This window comes from Dasypus novemcinctus, chromosome 10 (assembly GCF_030445035.2).
Source record: "Dasypus novemcinctus isolate mDasNov1 chromosome 10, mDasNov1.1.hap2, whole genome shotgun sequence".
NCBI lineage: Eukaryota > Metazoa > Chordata > Mammalia > Cingulata > Dasypodidae > Dasypus > Dasypus novemcinctus.
Window position 1 is genome coordinate 74985558 of NC_080682.1, and position 14863 is coordinate 75000420.

The 14863-nt window shown below is 40.8% G+C and overlaps 1 long non-coding RNA gene across 1 annotated transcript; it reads right to left on the minus strand.

The window, feature by feature from the left end:
* Nucleotides 1–975: 975 nt before the first annotated feature.
* LOC131280054 (uncharacterized) lies at nt 976–1845 on the minus strand. The gene is made up of 2 exons (XR_009187624.2): nt 1755–1845; nt 976–1087 (listed from the first exon to the last, which is right to left on the minus strand). It is a non-coding gene; the product is annotated as an uncharacterized lncRNA (long non-coding RNA).
* Nucleotides 1846–14863: the final 13018 nt, after the last annotated feature.

A 14863-nucleotide genomic window follows, 5' to 3' on the forward strand; every position in this document is an offset into this window, starting at 1 on the left:
ACTGAGAACAGTTAAATATAATCTATTAAAAGCATTCCTGTTAGGTTTTCTTTTCTTTTTTTTTCCTTCTTCCTTCAGGTCTGAAAGCTCCAAACCATCTTTGGAGTGCAACCTCTGCTTATTAGAAAGAGCCTAGGGTTACTGAGTGGGTCAGTCATATACTTAGATTCTCACTCTACATCTTAAAAACTCCAAATTCATACTGAGGGCTGAGCAGCTAGCTTTTATTTCTCCCTATATCACCTGCATTGGCAGCAGTCACTGCTAAAAAAAATTCATCAGGCAATTTTGCTATTCAGGTGAAGGAGATGTTTGAGCCACAAAGCAACAAGATCTTAAGAGATCCTACAGTCTCTTGTTTGGCTCTTTTCCTTGGCACCTAAAAGCATGCACAGGAGAAGACTTGGATTTTAATCTTAACTCGGCAGTCCAAACTGAATGGGTTGGCAAAATACTTACCAAGCTTCTCAACACCATTTCTACCATTTGTAAAATGAAGCTAACACCTAGCTCAGGAGATTATTTTAAGGATTAAAATGGTGTGTACATTAGTATTTGGCATCCAATATTAAAATGAGGTCCTTTCCCCACATGGTGTACACTCGGGATTCTTAGTAATAGTTGTGAAGAGACCACAGAGAATATCTCCTAAGAATAGGGTTAAAGGTGATGCAATCTCTAGATTTTTTGTAATGTTTTTTTTTACCTCTGGACCCTGAACCCAGGAAAAAGGCATTATTTGGAAAACAGATCTAAAGTGTTCGAGAAATTTCTATCTTTAAGGACAGAATGGACCACTTTGAACTAGGTATCTTAGTCTTAATGCCAGTCTTAGAGGCTATGAAACAAAGAGGACCCAATCACCTTCCATCCACCCTACCTCCTTACCCTCCATTTCTCTGTTATAAGCTAACAGAATACTGAGTCTTCATTCATCTTAAAAGGTGCAGTAACTTTACATAAAATATGACAAAATAATGTGCAATTGCTTTATGCGAAACCAACAACAGGAACTGTACAGTTGGTCAGGTTAGCTTCAGAGCTGCATTACTTCACCAGGATCATCTTTACTTATTTCCACTGGGGTCTGGAGGGAAAAAAAAAAGTCAGATGGATCTTGCCTAGTGGTTGGTAGGATATGAGGCTGAGGCAATTGCCCTCCTTGCCAAGGGTAGGTAGTTGTAGCTATGTTTAATTCTATCTTACCTAATGCCTGTGATCCTAGCTGCCAGAAGGGCTTAGCAGTGTGGGAGCTAATAAGAGGTCTAACAGAAGAAAAGAATCATCTGCCAGCAGAAAACTTTTAGAAACCAGGGTTTACTTGATAAGGGAAAGTTAAATTGGATTGCCTGTGTGGACTGATTTAGGAAGTGGTACTTAAGGCTGAGCAAACAAGTTGTCCCATAAGCATGACAAGGACTACCTCACTGGTGCCAAATGACTTTGACTCTGGGCCTAAGATACCTTTCCTTGACCTCCAGTTTATTCAAAAGCAACAAGAACTTAAGAATAAATACTTGTAGGAAAATGTGTGTAAAAGACCACATGAAAGAAATAATGAACTCTTTCCAACTCTAAGTAGATTGTGAATAATGAAGCAGATAAGCTACAACTTTTTTCTTTTCTTTTTTTAAATGAAGAAGAGTATTTGTTTCCAAAGTTAGTGGAGCTGGATTCTCATGCTTAGTTCATCTGTTTATCTGGGGAATATATTTCAAAGTCGGAATAGAGAACAAAGTTGTAGGTACACTTACCCCTCCTGGGGGATACTTATATCCCTTCCACATCGTTCCTGCAATGAGAACCATCCATAAGACAACAATCATTGTGGGGCTTCTTGCTCAGCTGGTGGTATATGCAGGGGCAAGTGGGTGGTTCTGGAAGGTGTGGTGTTCTATTCCCTGAGTCCTGGGAACAGGGCTGTTTTCATTAGAGACAGGATGGTCAGCATGACAGCTCCTGGCTGAGCAGCTTTGTGGTCTCGTCTGAACTAAAATGGCTCCTCAAGCCCATTTTGGGGGGCTGAGCTTGGACATCAATTGTGACATCAAACCCTGTGACCTTGGGACCCAGTCAGAGTGAGTAGCTATGGGATGGTGGCCAGGATACCAGGTAGGATAGGTTGAAAGAACCCATATCAGAATGGCTCTGTTTTCTGGTGATTCTATGTGGGTAGGACCTAACTTACATCACACTTTTATTCACTCATCACCTGCCAAAATGTTTATTATGACCAAATCTTAATTTGTGATTGGTAGGCTGTTCAAATAGAGAAAATTTTGCATCATCATTCAATCCTCCTTGCAATTTCCCTCAGAAGGGCACAGAAGGAAGATCAGCTGTTTGTTATGCTCATCTCCCAGCTGGAGAAACTAAAGCACAGAATAGTTAAGTGGTTTGGTCAGTATCATATAGTGTGGCAGTGGCTCCACTCACAGCCCCATCTTCACAAAGGTCTGACTGCTTTGGGCCAATCTCCTCAAGAAAATTTTGGAGCTGATGGAGAAAAAAGACCAAACATTATGCCTTGCTCTGCATATACCCGGAGCTGGGGATTGACACCCCAACCTTCTGGAGTAACTTCCCAGAAAACTTTCTGCTCCTGTAATTGGTATATAATCAAGACTCTCAGAGTTAAGTTTCTCTGACACCAGTTCTGAAAAAACAGGTCTGAATGAAGTGGGGTGGGATGCAAGACATCCAGGAGATGGTTTGTTAAAAGGGACAATGACACTAATGGTTCCTATAGGCAGCTTGGTTAAATGGAATGAGTGTGAAATGCTATTAAATCCAGAGATCTGTGCTTGTATCACAGTTTAACCAATGGGCTGGTTTGTGTGACCTTGGGTAAATAGTTGAGGTCACTGTCACCAGTTAATCTATGTCAAGTAGTTCATTATTTTGTTTAGTTGTTAAATTAGCATTTTCTACATGCTTATTGTTAAGCTTTGCATTAAATGTTTTCCATGAATTCCCAAATGTAAGCCTCACAAAAATAGTAAGGTACTGGGATATTTTCCATTTTATAAATAAACTGAGGTTCAAAGTGATTAAACTTGCTCAACACCATAAAGCTAGGAAGTTGCAAAGTTAGGACCTGAACTCAAGTTAATTTTAACTCCAGTTTTAACATATGTCAAAATGGGTGTTAAAAATGCTGGTCTAATTTATTATAGAGTTTGTGGGGAGCAAATGGCATGGGAACAGTCTTTGAAAATGAGAATACATATAATGTGTGGTTATCCATGCATCTTGGAGTCTTGTCCTGCCATGATCAGAACTGCTCTCCAAATCCTCCTTCCCACCAGATACCTCAAATCCTTTCCCCTTCCACAATTTATTGTATTTTCCAGAGGAATATGAATTCTTCAGAGATTTCAGAGTGCTATCAAATTCTCTAGAAATGGAGGAATCCAGCTTGACAGAGCTGACCACCCACTCACAGCTGTAGATCTTCATCCAAAGCCCGGTCCACCTGGCTCCTGAGTCGTGCCTTGCTCTCCTTAACAGGCCACCTCTCTTTCCACTTCAGTGTTGGAGGCTAAGTCAGAAAGAAACTTAAAGGCAGAGGTGGCTCTACTTATTGGCTCAGTAGGTAGCTGCTTCTGTATGATGAGTAGAAGGGCTGCTGAAAGGTCCCATGAATCCCCACAGTCCCCTTTCTTACCAGCAACCACTATTTTACCTGGCCTGAAATTCTTCCACTTGGGTGGGACAGAAAACATAAGTCAAGCACTATGTCTAGCAGACCCTTATAAATTCCATAATGCCTTGCTTGAAACAATCGAAGTTATATATTCATGGGAAAATAGGCTTAAAAGGAGGCATCAATGGGATGGGAATTAGCCTGGGAAACTTTTTTCCTGCCACATCCTGACTTCTAATGAAATCTCAACTATCTTTCCCATTTGGTCAGAAACCCAAGTTGGGAGAATGAGCCAGAGCCAGGACTATCAGGGACTTACATGCAGGGTTGTTACTTACCATGAACTCAGGAAATGTGCCCATGTAACATGCAAGTCCAACAAAAAGCATCCAGCCAAGCACGATCATGACCAAAAATAAAAGAATTTTTATAAAACACAACTGCACAGTGAGAGACTATTCACCAAGATCTTGGCAAAGGAGCGTGTTCATGAAACCCTTAGTTGATAGAGGCCGCGCATGTCAGTTCCAATCTTTAGCTCCAAAGGATCTGAAACTCACTAGTGGAGAAGGTGGAGTCTAGTAGGGCATTGTGACATCATTGACGACATGGCTCAGTTTCACAACAGAGATATTCCTCCCAGACCCAGTAGCTGAGCCAAACTAAGCTCTTTGCATTGTCTCGCAGCAACACTATGAGGTAGGTACTATTATTAACCCCATTTTACTAATGAGAAAACTGAGGTTTAGAGAGCCTAAGTGCCCTATACTTGGTCACACAGTTGATGCTCCAGATCAAGGTCCAGGACCCAGGTGTCTGTTAGGATGTTGGGCTCTTTAAAGAGACAAGGATCTGGAAAGGTGTTTTCTTAGATCTATGACAGCTGTGAAAGAAAAACTGAATTCTAGAGAAATAAAATGACGATTTCAGTCCCTGCCACCCTTCCTCTCCTATCAATAGAGGGCTGTCTTGCCACCATGTTAAACCTGCATTTTTTTCAACGCCTTTGGTCAGTTCTTCTCCACTAGGTTCTCTTTTCTTCCAAAGGTATCTCTCTCTTCACAAAAACCTTTAGCTAATGCTGTGGCTTCCTCCCCTACTGCCCCATTTATCTTCCTCTCATAACCAAACTTCCCAAATAAGTGGTGCACACTCAAAGCCTTTCTTTTCAGTCTACAACTTTCTTCCATGCCTCACATTCTGACTTCTGTCCCCACCCTCTTACTACTCCTAGATACACTCTCAGAAGTCACCAGAAATCTTTTTGGGGAGTCTAATATCTTATCTCATTCCCGTTGAACTCCTGATAATGACACAGTAGATGCCTCCCTTTACCAGGGTTCTTCCTACATATAAATACACCTCCCTATTATTTTTATATCCCCTTTATTTTTATTAATGTAAATTACAAAAATAGGTATTCACTATAACATTTGAAACCACTCAAAGATGTATAAAGAAAAACTTAATACCTGCCCTTCAATTCCCATCTCCATGATGTACCTGTTACTAGTCTTATGTGTATCTTTTCATCAAAGACTTTTCCATGAACGTGCAAAATCAATATGCACATAAAGGGGCAGAGAGAAGTTTTTGTCAGTGTTGCTTTATTTAATATAATCATACTACACATGCTACTATGTGACTTGTTTTTCTCTCATAAAATTCATCATGAACATCTTTCAGGGTCAACTGATAAAAAAAATCTAATACATTATTTTTTTTTTCCCTCCCCCTCCCCCTTCCTCCCTCATGCTGGTTTTTTTGTTTTTTGTTTTGCTGTCTGTGTCCATTCACTGTATGATCTTCTATATCTATTTCTCTCTCTTTCTGTCTTCTCTTCTCGTTTTTCTCCTCTAGGATTCACTGGGATTCAATCCTGGGGACCTCTGATGTGGAGAGAGGCTCCCTGTCACTTGTGCCACCTCAGTTCCTGGTTTCTGTTGTGCCTCACCTTGACTCTCCTCTTTGTCTTTCTCTTTTTTTGTTGCATCATCATCTTGCTGCATGACTCACTTGTGCAGACACTGGCTCACCATGCAGGCACTTGGCTCACCGTGCAGGCACTGGCTCACCACGTGGGCATGCTTTTTTTTACCAGGAGGTCCTCCCATTTGGTAGGCGGAAGCCCAATCTCTTGTGTGATGGTTAGGCTATTGTGTCAACTAGGCCAGGTAATTGTGCCCGGCTGTTTGGTCAAGCAAGCACTGGGCTAAATGTAATATAAGGGTATTTATGGACTTTAGTCACCATTGACTTTACTGCAGTGGTAAATCATAGATAGCTGATTACAATTACATCAATCAGGGAGATTGTCATCAGCAATGAGTGACACTTTATCCAATCAGTTGAATGCCTTAAAAGGGAAAGTGATTCCAGCATTGAGTGAGAATTTCCCAGCTCCTCTTTGGACAGCCAGCGTCTCCCAGAACTCATCAAGAACCTTCACTGGACTTTCACTGGAGCCCCTTGTTGTAGCCTGACTGCGGAACCTGGACTTCTGCATCCCCATGGTCACATGAGACTCTGATAAATCTCTAACTAGTGACAGTTATCTCTTGTTGATTCTGTTTCCCTAGAGAACCCTCAATAATACAACTTGAGTCACATCTGCTTCTCTAATACATTATTTTTAATAACTTTTATTGAGATATAATTTATATACAACAAATTTGCTCATTTTTAGTGTATAGTTAAATGAGTTTGAAAAATACATACAAGCTTTGTAACTATGACCATGATTACGATAGATAAAATTTAATCACCTTAAAAAGCTCCCTTGTGCCCCTTTGCAGTTGATCCCCTCATCTAACCCCCTGGGCCCTGGAAACCACTGATCTGCTTTCTGGCAATACAATTTTGCATTTTCTAGAACTTCATATGAATGGCATCATAAGCTTCTTCAACTAGCTTCTATTATGTAGCATAATGTTGTTAGCTTTAACCATGTTGTCGCACAGTAGATCATTCTGTTTTGAGGAGTATTCCATTGTACAGCTGTACTACTTTTATCAATATACCTGTTAATTAATATTTAGGTTATCTCCAGTTTTTGGTTATTATGAATAGAACTGCTATAAATATTTGTGTACAGTTGGTTTTTTTGTTTATTTTTTTTTGTTTTTGTTTTCTGTTTTGTATGAACATAGGTTTTAATTTCTCAGGGCAAATACCCAGGAGGAATCCTGGGGCATGTGGTAAGTACATGTTTTAAAAGAATTCCCTTTATTACTAGTTTTCAGCAATTTGATATTGACATGACTTTTGGTAATTTTCTGCATGTTTCTTCTACTTGAGGTTTTATGAGTTTCTTGGTTCTTTGGGTTTATGTTTTTCATCAGATTGGAAAAAACATATGGCCATTTTTCAAATATTTTTTCTGTATCCCTCCCTTCTGTGATCTTTATTACATGTATGCTAGACCAGCTGATAATATGTCACAGCTCACTGGTGCTCTGTTCCAAAATGAAATACTGTTCAAAACAGAATGAAGTCCAATCCATTGTACAGACGTACCAGTTTATCAATTTACCTGTCAAAGGATATTTAGACTGTCTCCAATTTTGGTATGTCTTTGAGGTCACTTATCTTTTTATCCTATAGTGTCAGATCTTCTATTAATCCCATCCATTGTATTTTTCATTTGATATTGTATTTTTCATTTCTAGAAATTTGATTTGTGTCTTTTTATAGATTTGATTTTTCTCATCATGTTCATATCTTCCTTTACACTTTTGAGTGTATTTATATGATTTATAATAAATGCTTTAAGAACCCTGTCTGCAAAGCCAAAGTCTGTCATTTCTGGGTCTGTTTCTATAGATGATTTTTCTCTTTTCTGTGGGTCATATTTTCCTACTTCTCTGAATGCCTAGTACCTTTGGACTGGATGCTGGACATGGTGAATTCTACAGTGCTGAGTGCTGAATTTTGTTGTATTCCTCTCAAGAGTTGGATTTTTGTTTGGAGATGCAGTTAAGTTTCTTGAGGTTTGGTTCTTCTGAGGCTTTCTAAAGCTTCGTTCTTTTTTTTTCCTTTTTTTTTTTTTAATTGGAGAAATTGTGAGCTTACAAAACAATCATGCATAATATGAATAATTCCCATACATCATTCCTCCCCCAACACTTCACATTATTGTGGAACATTTATTATAGATTATGAAAGAACATGATCAGACTATAACCACTAGTCCACTAACTGGTCTAAAGCTTTGTTCTTGTGGGACAAGAGCAGTCTTTACTCTACGTTTAATTTATCCTTACTACTGAGCCGTAATCCTTCTGAATACTCTCTCTGATGCCTATTGTATTTGATCTTTCTAACCTGCAGAATTTTCCATAATTCCCTGGCCCCTTGTGAGCTCTAAAAATTGTTCAGCCTACTGCTTTTGGGTGGTTCTTTTCCAGGATTCACAAAGTTTCGTCCCATATATGTATAGATAGTAGTCAGCCAAAGAATCATGCGAGCCCCCATGGAGCTCTCCAAAGTTCCTTCTCTGTGGACTTCCCTCTTCTCAGTCCTCTGTCTTACAAATTCCTGCCACTCTGGCCTCCTCTGTACATGTTATCCTTCTCTCAAACTCAGAGAGAGGACCTGTCTTAGTTTGGGTAACATCTCCCTGTGCTGAATAAGAAAATTGACTCTAGGCAGTAGGCTGGGACCATTGCAGGGTTCACCTCATTTGTTTCCTTTCTCTCAAAGATCAGTCTTGTGCTGCCTTTTGTCAAAGACCTGAAAACAATTGTTTCAAATATTTTGTTCAATTTTCTCTATTATTAATATGATGAGAAGACAATTCATAAAGCAGTTGATCTTTCATGGGCAGAAACACAAATCTGATTTGTTCTTTTTAAATTTCTACTTAATACTCTACAGTTTATTTAATCTTTTGCCTAATGATGGATGCTATCAGCCAAAGTCCAGTCAAGAGAAAGAAACCACACAGTAATTTCAATAAGGAAAATTTAATAAAGAGAATTACTAACTAGGAACAAAAGATTAACTATGGAAGGGGTAAAGGGAGCTCTAAACAATACAGGAATGGCATATTTATAGGGAGTAGCCACAAACTCTATGGCTGAGACAGAGTATTCAAGGAAGTAACAGACTTGGAAGCACTCCCTCCCTTCCAGGGATGAGATCCAAACCTTGTTGACGAGGTTGTAGCTATGGCCAACCAGATGGTGTAGAAGTCCAATGAGTGGCTGCAGGGCAGGCCAGACCTGGTAAGTAGGGAACCACCCTCTGAGGTGCTGGTGGAATTTGCTGGGAAGCCTCCAGAGAGTTCTGTGAGGCACACTGCTCTCTGCTGAGAATCCACACCCTGAAGGGTGCTATTAGAATGTACTGGGAAGCTGCCCTCTGGAATGCTGGCAAACTACCTATGGGGGTTTCACTGAAACTCAATGGTAAATAGTCTAAGGGGTGCCACTGAAACGCAGTAGGAGTGAGTGCCATTGGATAGCCCCTATACATACCACCAGCAGCCATACAGTAGGATCAGGAAGAGAAGCACACTGGAACTAGGAAGAGAAGACCCTTTCTTCTGCAGTATCCTCCTAGCGCCTTCTACTGATAAAACTTAATGTTGTGCCAGCTAGTAAGAGAGATATGCTAACAGGCACTAAGGATGATGAAAGGAAGAACACAATGTGCTTGGAGAAGGGCAAATATTTCAGCCTGGTTAGATTATAAGATTTAAGAGCACCAGTTTCAGGAGATGAGGATGGGTTCAACAAGAAGTTAGGGTGTGTGTGGGCTTGGAAAAGTCAATGTTTTTACTAGACAGCCTCTTTCTTGGGACTAAATACCAACAGGCACATAATTCTGATTTCAGAGATTACTAATCACAATTTCATCACAACTTCACACACAATGAGAGACAGTACAATGCATAGATTTGGAGCATGATCTTTGACAACACCTTTGCAATAAATTTACCTAAGTCTTGTTTTCTGCATCTGTAAAATGGGGCCAATTATGCCAGAGATATCCTCTATTTTAAGATGCACACTTCTCCATATTTAAACTCTTTTTAAAATGGGTGTGTATATTTATTTTTATAGTCTTTTTCTCTCCCAAAATGCTGTCATTAATACATTTCCTATTCAAGAACATCTCAGAATCAAGGAAATAGGAAGTACAATGTAAACCTGTTTCCTCATCAGTAAAATTGAGATAATAATTCTATTTAGGTGATCCGTTTTTGTGACAATAAACTGATATAAAGCAGGTAAAACTCTTAGCAATGTGCCTATTACTTAGTAAATAACTATACACACACACACACACACACACACACAGAGGCATAAAGTATCCATAGTGCCAATAATACATTCAAGTAACTAGACTAGACAGAAATGGTTTGGATGGAAAGTTTCTAAATTCTAGTTTTCCTGGGTCTTTCATAAAATATTAAAATCTTGCTCAGACCTTGTTGCTAACTGTAGGATCTATTAGAACTTGGAGGCCTTGGAAGCTCTACTGTTTCCAGGGTTTGTTAGATCTAGTTAAGGTGCACTTAGCTTAGGCCTTTTATCCTTCAACTTCTCCCTGTAATCTTGACTACTAACTTATCTCCTTGCTTCCACTTTTGCTCCATACTGCACTCTTTCACAACACAGCGGGGTTATTCTTTTAAAATTCTGTCATATCACATCACTCCTCTGTTCAAAACCCTCCAGTGTCTTCTCCTTTCTTGAAGAGTAAAAGCGTGAAAGAAAAAAAAGCAGTCCCTGACATCCAGAACTGGTCTGACACAGCTAAGCCTCAGTGTTATCATAACTGGCTGTATTAGACAGCCAAATGGATGCTGATGCAAAATACCAGAAATTGGTTGGTTTTTATAACGGGTATTTATTTGTGGTAGGAGTTTACAGATACCAGGTCATGAAGCATAAGTTACCTCCCTCACCAAAGTTTATTTTCACGTGTTGGAACAAGATGGCTGCCGACGTCTGTGAGGGTTCAGGCTTCCTGGGTTCCTCCCTTCCAGAGTCTTGCTTCTCTCTGGGTTCAGGGTTCCTTTCTTCCTGGGGCTTGCTTCCCTTTCCTCCACGTGCTTACTTCCTGAGGCGCCAGCTTAAGACTTCAGCATCAAACTCCAACATCAAAACTCCAACATTAAGAACCCTCAAGCTGTGGCCTCGAGGGAGTGCCCCAGTCCTGGGGTTTAAGGGAGGCCAATAAATAACTCTCTTTGCTAGGAAAAAAAAAAAAGGCTATGCCTTTTACCTGTAAGTCCCCACCCCCAAGTGGCGGGGACTTAATGCCCTAATGATGTGGCCCAATCAAGCCCCAACCATAAGTCAATCACACCCAAGTACAGACCAGATCACAAACATAATCCCATATCTATTTTTGGAATTCATAACAATATCAAACTGCTACACTCCACCCTCTGAATTCCAAAAAGAAGTTACAATATTCGAAAAAACCTTAAATCAGTAACAATGCAAGTACTAAATCCTATCACAATGAATTTAAAGAAATATAGTTGGCTTGGGGCAAAGTCCTGTCTGCTATAGACCACTGAAACTTTTAAAACAATTCGTCTACTTCCAATACACAAATGGACAAAGGAGAAATGTTTTCAATACAATAAGGAAAAATTGGGAGGGAAACATGAGTCACAGGTCCTCTACAGTTCAATAAACCTGCAGGCATCCTCCATTTGATTTCAGTCTGAGGGTTCTTAAGATGATTGTTTCTTCTCTTTGGGGCCATATGGGGACCCACCCTTTCTACAGGCTTGCCCAAGGGCCATTTTCTTGCTTCTACTCTCATCAAGCATCTGGGTGTCAACCAAGCTCCAGACCTCTCCCTCCAAGAGTGTTAGGGTGATTGCCACACCTTACCCAATCTTTGGGCTAGAGTCTTAACCCCCCTAATACAGAGACATGAAGACAACATTCCCCCTAACCTTTGGCATACAGGCTAAACCCTCTCAGAGCAATGAGTTGGCCACCTGGCCTTCCCTAACGTTTGGCATACAGGCTCAACCTTTTCAGAACAACAAGGTGACCACCTGACCTTCCTTAACCTTTGGGAGACAGGAACACCCCTCTCAGACTTGTGGGGTGCTGACCTTAATCACTCTAATCCTTGGGGAATGTGTTCCACCCTCTCTGTACCCTGGGGCAGCAAAACTCTCTCAGAACATCCGACAGGAACATCCACCCTTTTCAAATGCTGCGGCAAACTCTTCCTCTCTGTACACATGGGTGGGGTTCCTCTCTTGGCCCAAGGTGATGTCCTAATTCCAGATCTCAGCTTCCATGGTTTTCCTCCTTACCATGTCCCTTTTATTTCAGGCTGACAGTGGTTTTGTTCACACAGTTCTCTCAAAAAGCTTGTTGGTTTGGCATGCAGGAAGCGTGGGTTCAAGTCAAACAGTAAGACTTTCCACAAGTCTTTCTGAGATAACTGCATCTTAAATCCAGATTTACAAGTTACAAGTTTAGTTAAGTCCTCCCATGGGGCACTCTCTTCTGGGAGCTTGATTTCCAGAGGCTTGGAATTTCCAAAATTATTTTCTGTTTCCTTTGTGCCTCACAGTTCAGACCTCAGTATATCTCTCGTCTAGCATTTTGCTTTAAGCTGCAAACAGAAGCCAAGCCGCATTCTCCGGGTTTACTTTGGAAATTTCTTCGGCTAAATGCCCAGGCTCACCACTTTCAAATTCTGCCTTCCATAAAACACCAGAAGTTAATCTTGCCAAGTTCTCTGCAACTTTAAAACACAGATGACCTTTCCTTCAGTGTCTAAAGTAGTTTTATCATTTACTTCTAAGGCATCATAAAAAATTTCTTTAGCATCCATATTTTATCAACATTCTCTTCAAAGTGATCTAGGCCTTTTTCATCAAGCATCTCACAATTCCTCCAAAAAATACCCCTTACCCATTTATAAAACCATTCTAGCATTTCAGCATTTCAAAAGCACTTCCCCACTCCTTGGTACCAAATTCTGTATTAGTCAGCCAAAGGCGTGCTGATGCAAAATACCAGAAGTTGGTCTTTATAAAGAGTATTTATTTGCTGTAGGAGCTTACAGATACCAGGCCATGAAGCATAAGTTATTTCCTTCACCAAAGTTTATTTTCACGTGTTGGAGCAAGATGTCCTGCCGATGTCTACGAGGGTTCAGGCTTCCTGGGTTCCTCCCTTCAGTGTCTTGCTTCTCTTTCCTCTGTGTGCTTACTTCCTGGGTGCCAGGTTAAGACTTTAGCATCAAACTCCAACATAAGAGCCCTCAACTCTGTCCTTTGCCATGCCTTTTATCTGTGAGTTCCCACCCACCAAGAGGCAGGGATTCAATGTCCTAATGATGTGAGCCAATCAAAGTCTCAATCATAACTCAATCATGCCCAAGTACAGACCAGATCACAAACATAATCCAATATCTATTTTTGGAATTCACAACCACATCATACTGCTACACTGGCCTAGTGCTCACAGCCGGGCCATGTTTTTCTCCTGTTGGACACAAACAATCTCACAGAACACCAATGTCAGACAAGGTCACACAGATCATGACAAATGAGACAAAACAAGACCATTTCATAATATTGCCTAATCAGAGACAAAAGCAGGGTCACTGTGCAATGCACGGAACTCCAAACATCCTTCTCTCCTTGCTAATATGAGTGACAGCTGCTTCTTTGTCAATTACGGTTTTATCCTTGCTCTAGTCCACCTTCCTTGTAGACAAGATTTATTGAGATACCCAGTCATAGAATTGTCCCTGCTTTCTGCCAGCATCCAATCCAGACAGAAGTCCCACTTCTGTGAACTCTCCCCAAGTCACCCAAAGCCCCAGTCCTGTAACAGATCCTTTCTAACACTCTCCTACTAAGCTATCCCAGAGGTTCCTCACTGGGATGACTTTTTCCTCACTGTAAGGAGCAATACATCTAAAGTATTTAATTACACTGTGTTCCTGACGGTCCTCTGTTGGAAGGCAGAAGCAAGACAAAGTCCTTACAATGGTCTCCAAAACTCCAGTGGTCCTCAGACTTAACATGCATCAGAATTACCAGGAGGACTTGTTAAACACAAATTGTCCAGCTCCATCCCCAGAGGTTCGGATTCATTAACCCTAGGTTGGGGTCCTAGAATCTGCATTTGTAACAAGTTCACAGATGATGCTGAGGCCATTGGTCTGGGAACCACTGCCCTACACCATCTGCGCCACCCCCTTTTTTTCTGATTTCATTTCCTACTTCTGCTTCCTCATTCTTCTCCAACCACACTGGCCTCCTTGTTCTCTTGAACCTCCCCTACACACTAACCTGAGGACTTTGCTTTGGTTGCCCTTTAATATGAACCACTCACTCCCCTTACTTCTCAGTAGGACCTATCCTGATCTCTCCACTCTGCCTTTTAAAATTTTATTCTCCAGAGTACTTATCACCTTCTAATATAGTATAAAACTTATTTATTATACTTAGTTTCTCTCCCTCTACTTATAAAAGAATGAAAACTCTAGTACAGCAGATATTTTCTCTACTATGTTCATTGCTGTATCCTCAGACCTAGGAAAATATCTGGCACATAGTATGTGCTCAACAAAGGTTTGCTGAATGAATAAATGCCCTTTCCAGCTTTTCCCTTGTTTCCTCATTGAGTCATAGCATCTTTGCCTTTGGCATTGTCTGTAAACACAATCACCTCCCCATCTGGACTGCCCAACCTTTTAATTAAAATACCCAACTCCTGCTACTTTTTAACCCCAATGACCCAAACCAGGGATAATGAGTAGGTAAGTAACTTCACAAGTCAAGGAGACCAAACAAAGCTAGAAAATTGCTATTCCCTACATCTCTTCACATACCTTCTCCAGATGATTTGTTTTCAAACTCATTTTTCACCTGGGTTTTCCCTCTCAATCACCAACATGGTTATAAGCCCCCGCTCCTCCCCAACCCCCCCCCCCCCCCCCCCCCAAAATAAAGCAATTCTCTCAATACTGCACGACCTAATACTGTTGTCCCACTTCCCACTTTCTGACAAGGTTCCTCCTGATTCTGTTTTCCCTTTCTAACTCCCTGAAATTTGGTTTTTAAAATTCCATTACCCTTCCTTCCCAAATCCAACCACAGTTTTCGGTCCTGATCTTTCTCGATACTCCGCTGGATTTAACACACCCTTCTAGAAACTCTCTTCAAGAACAAACACGTGCGTAGCTTCTACATTCTTTACAGCGCCTACTCGGGTC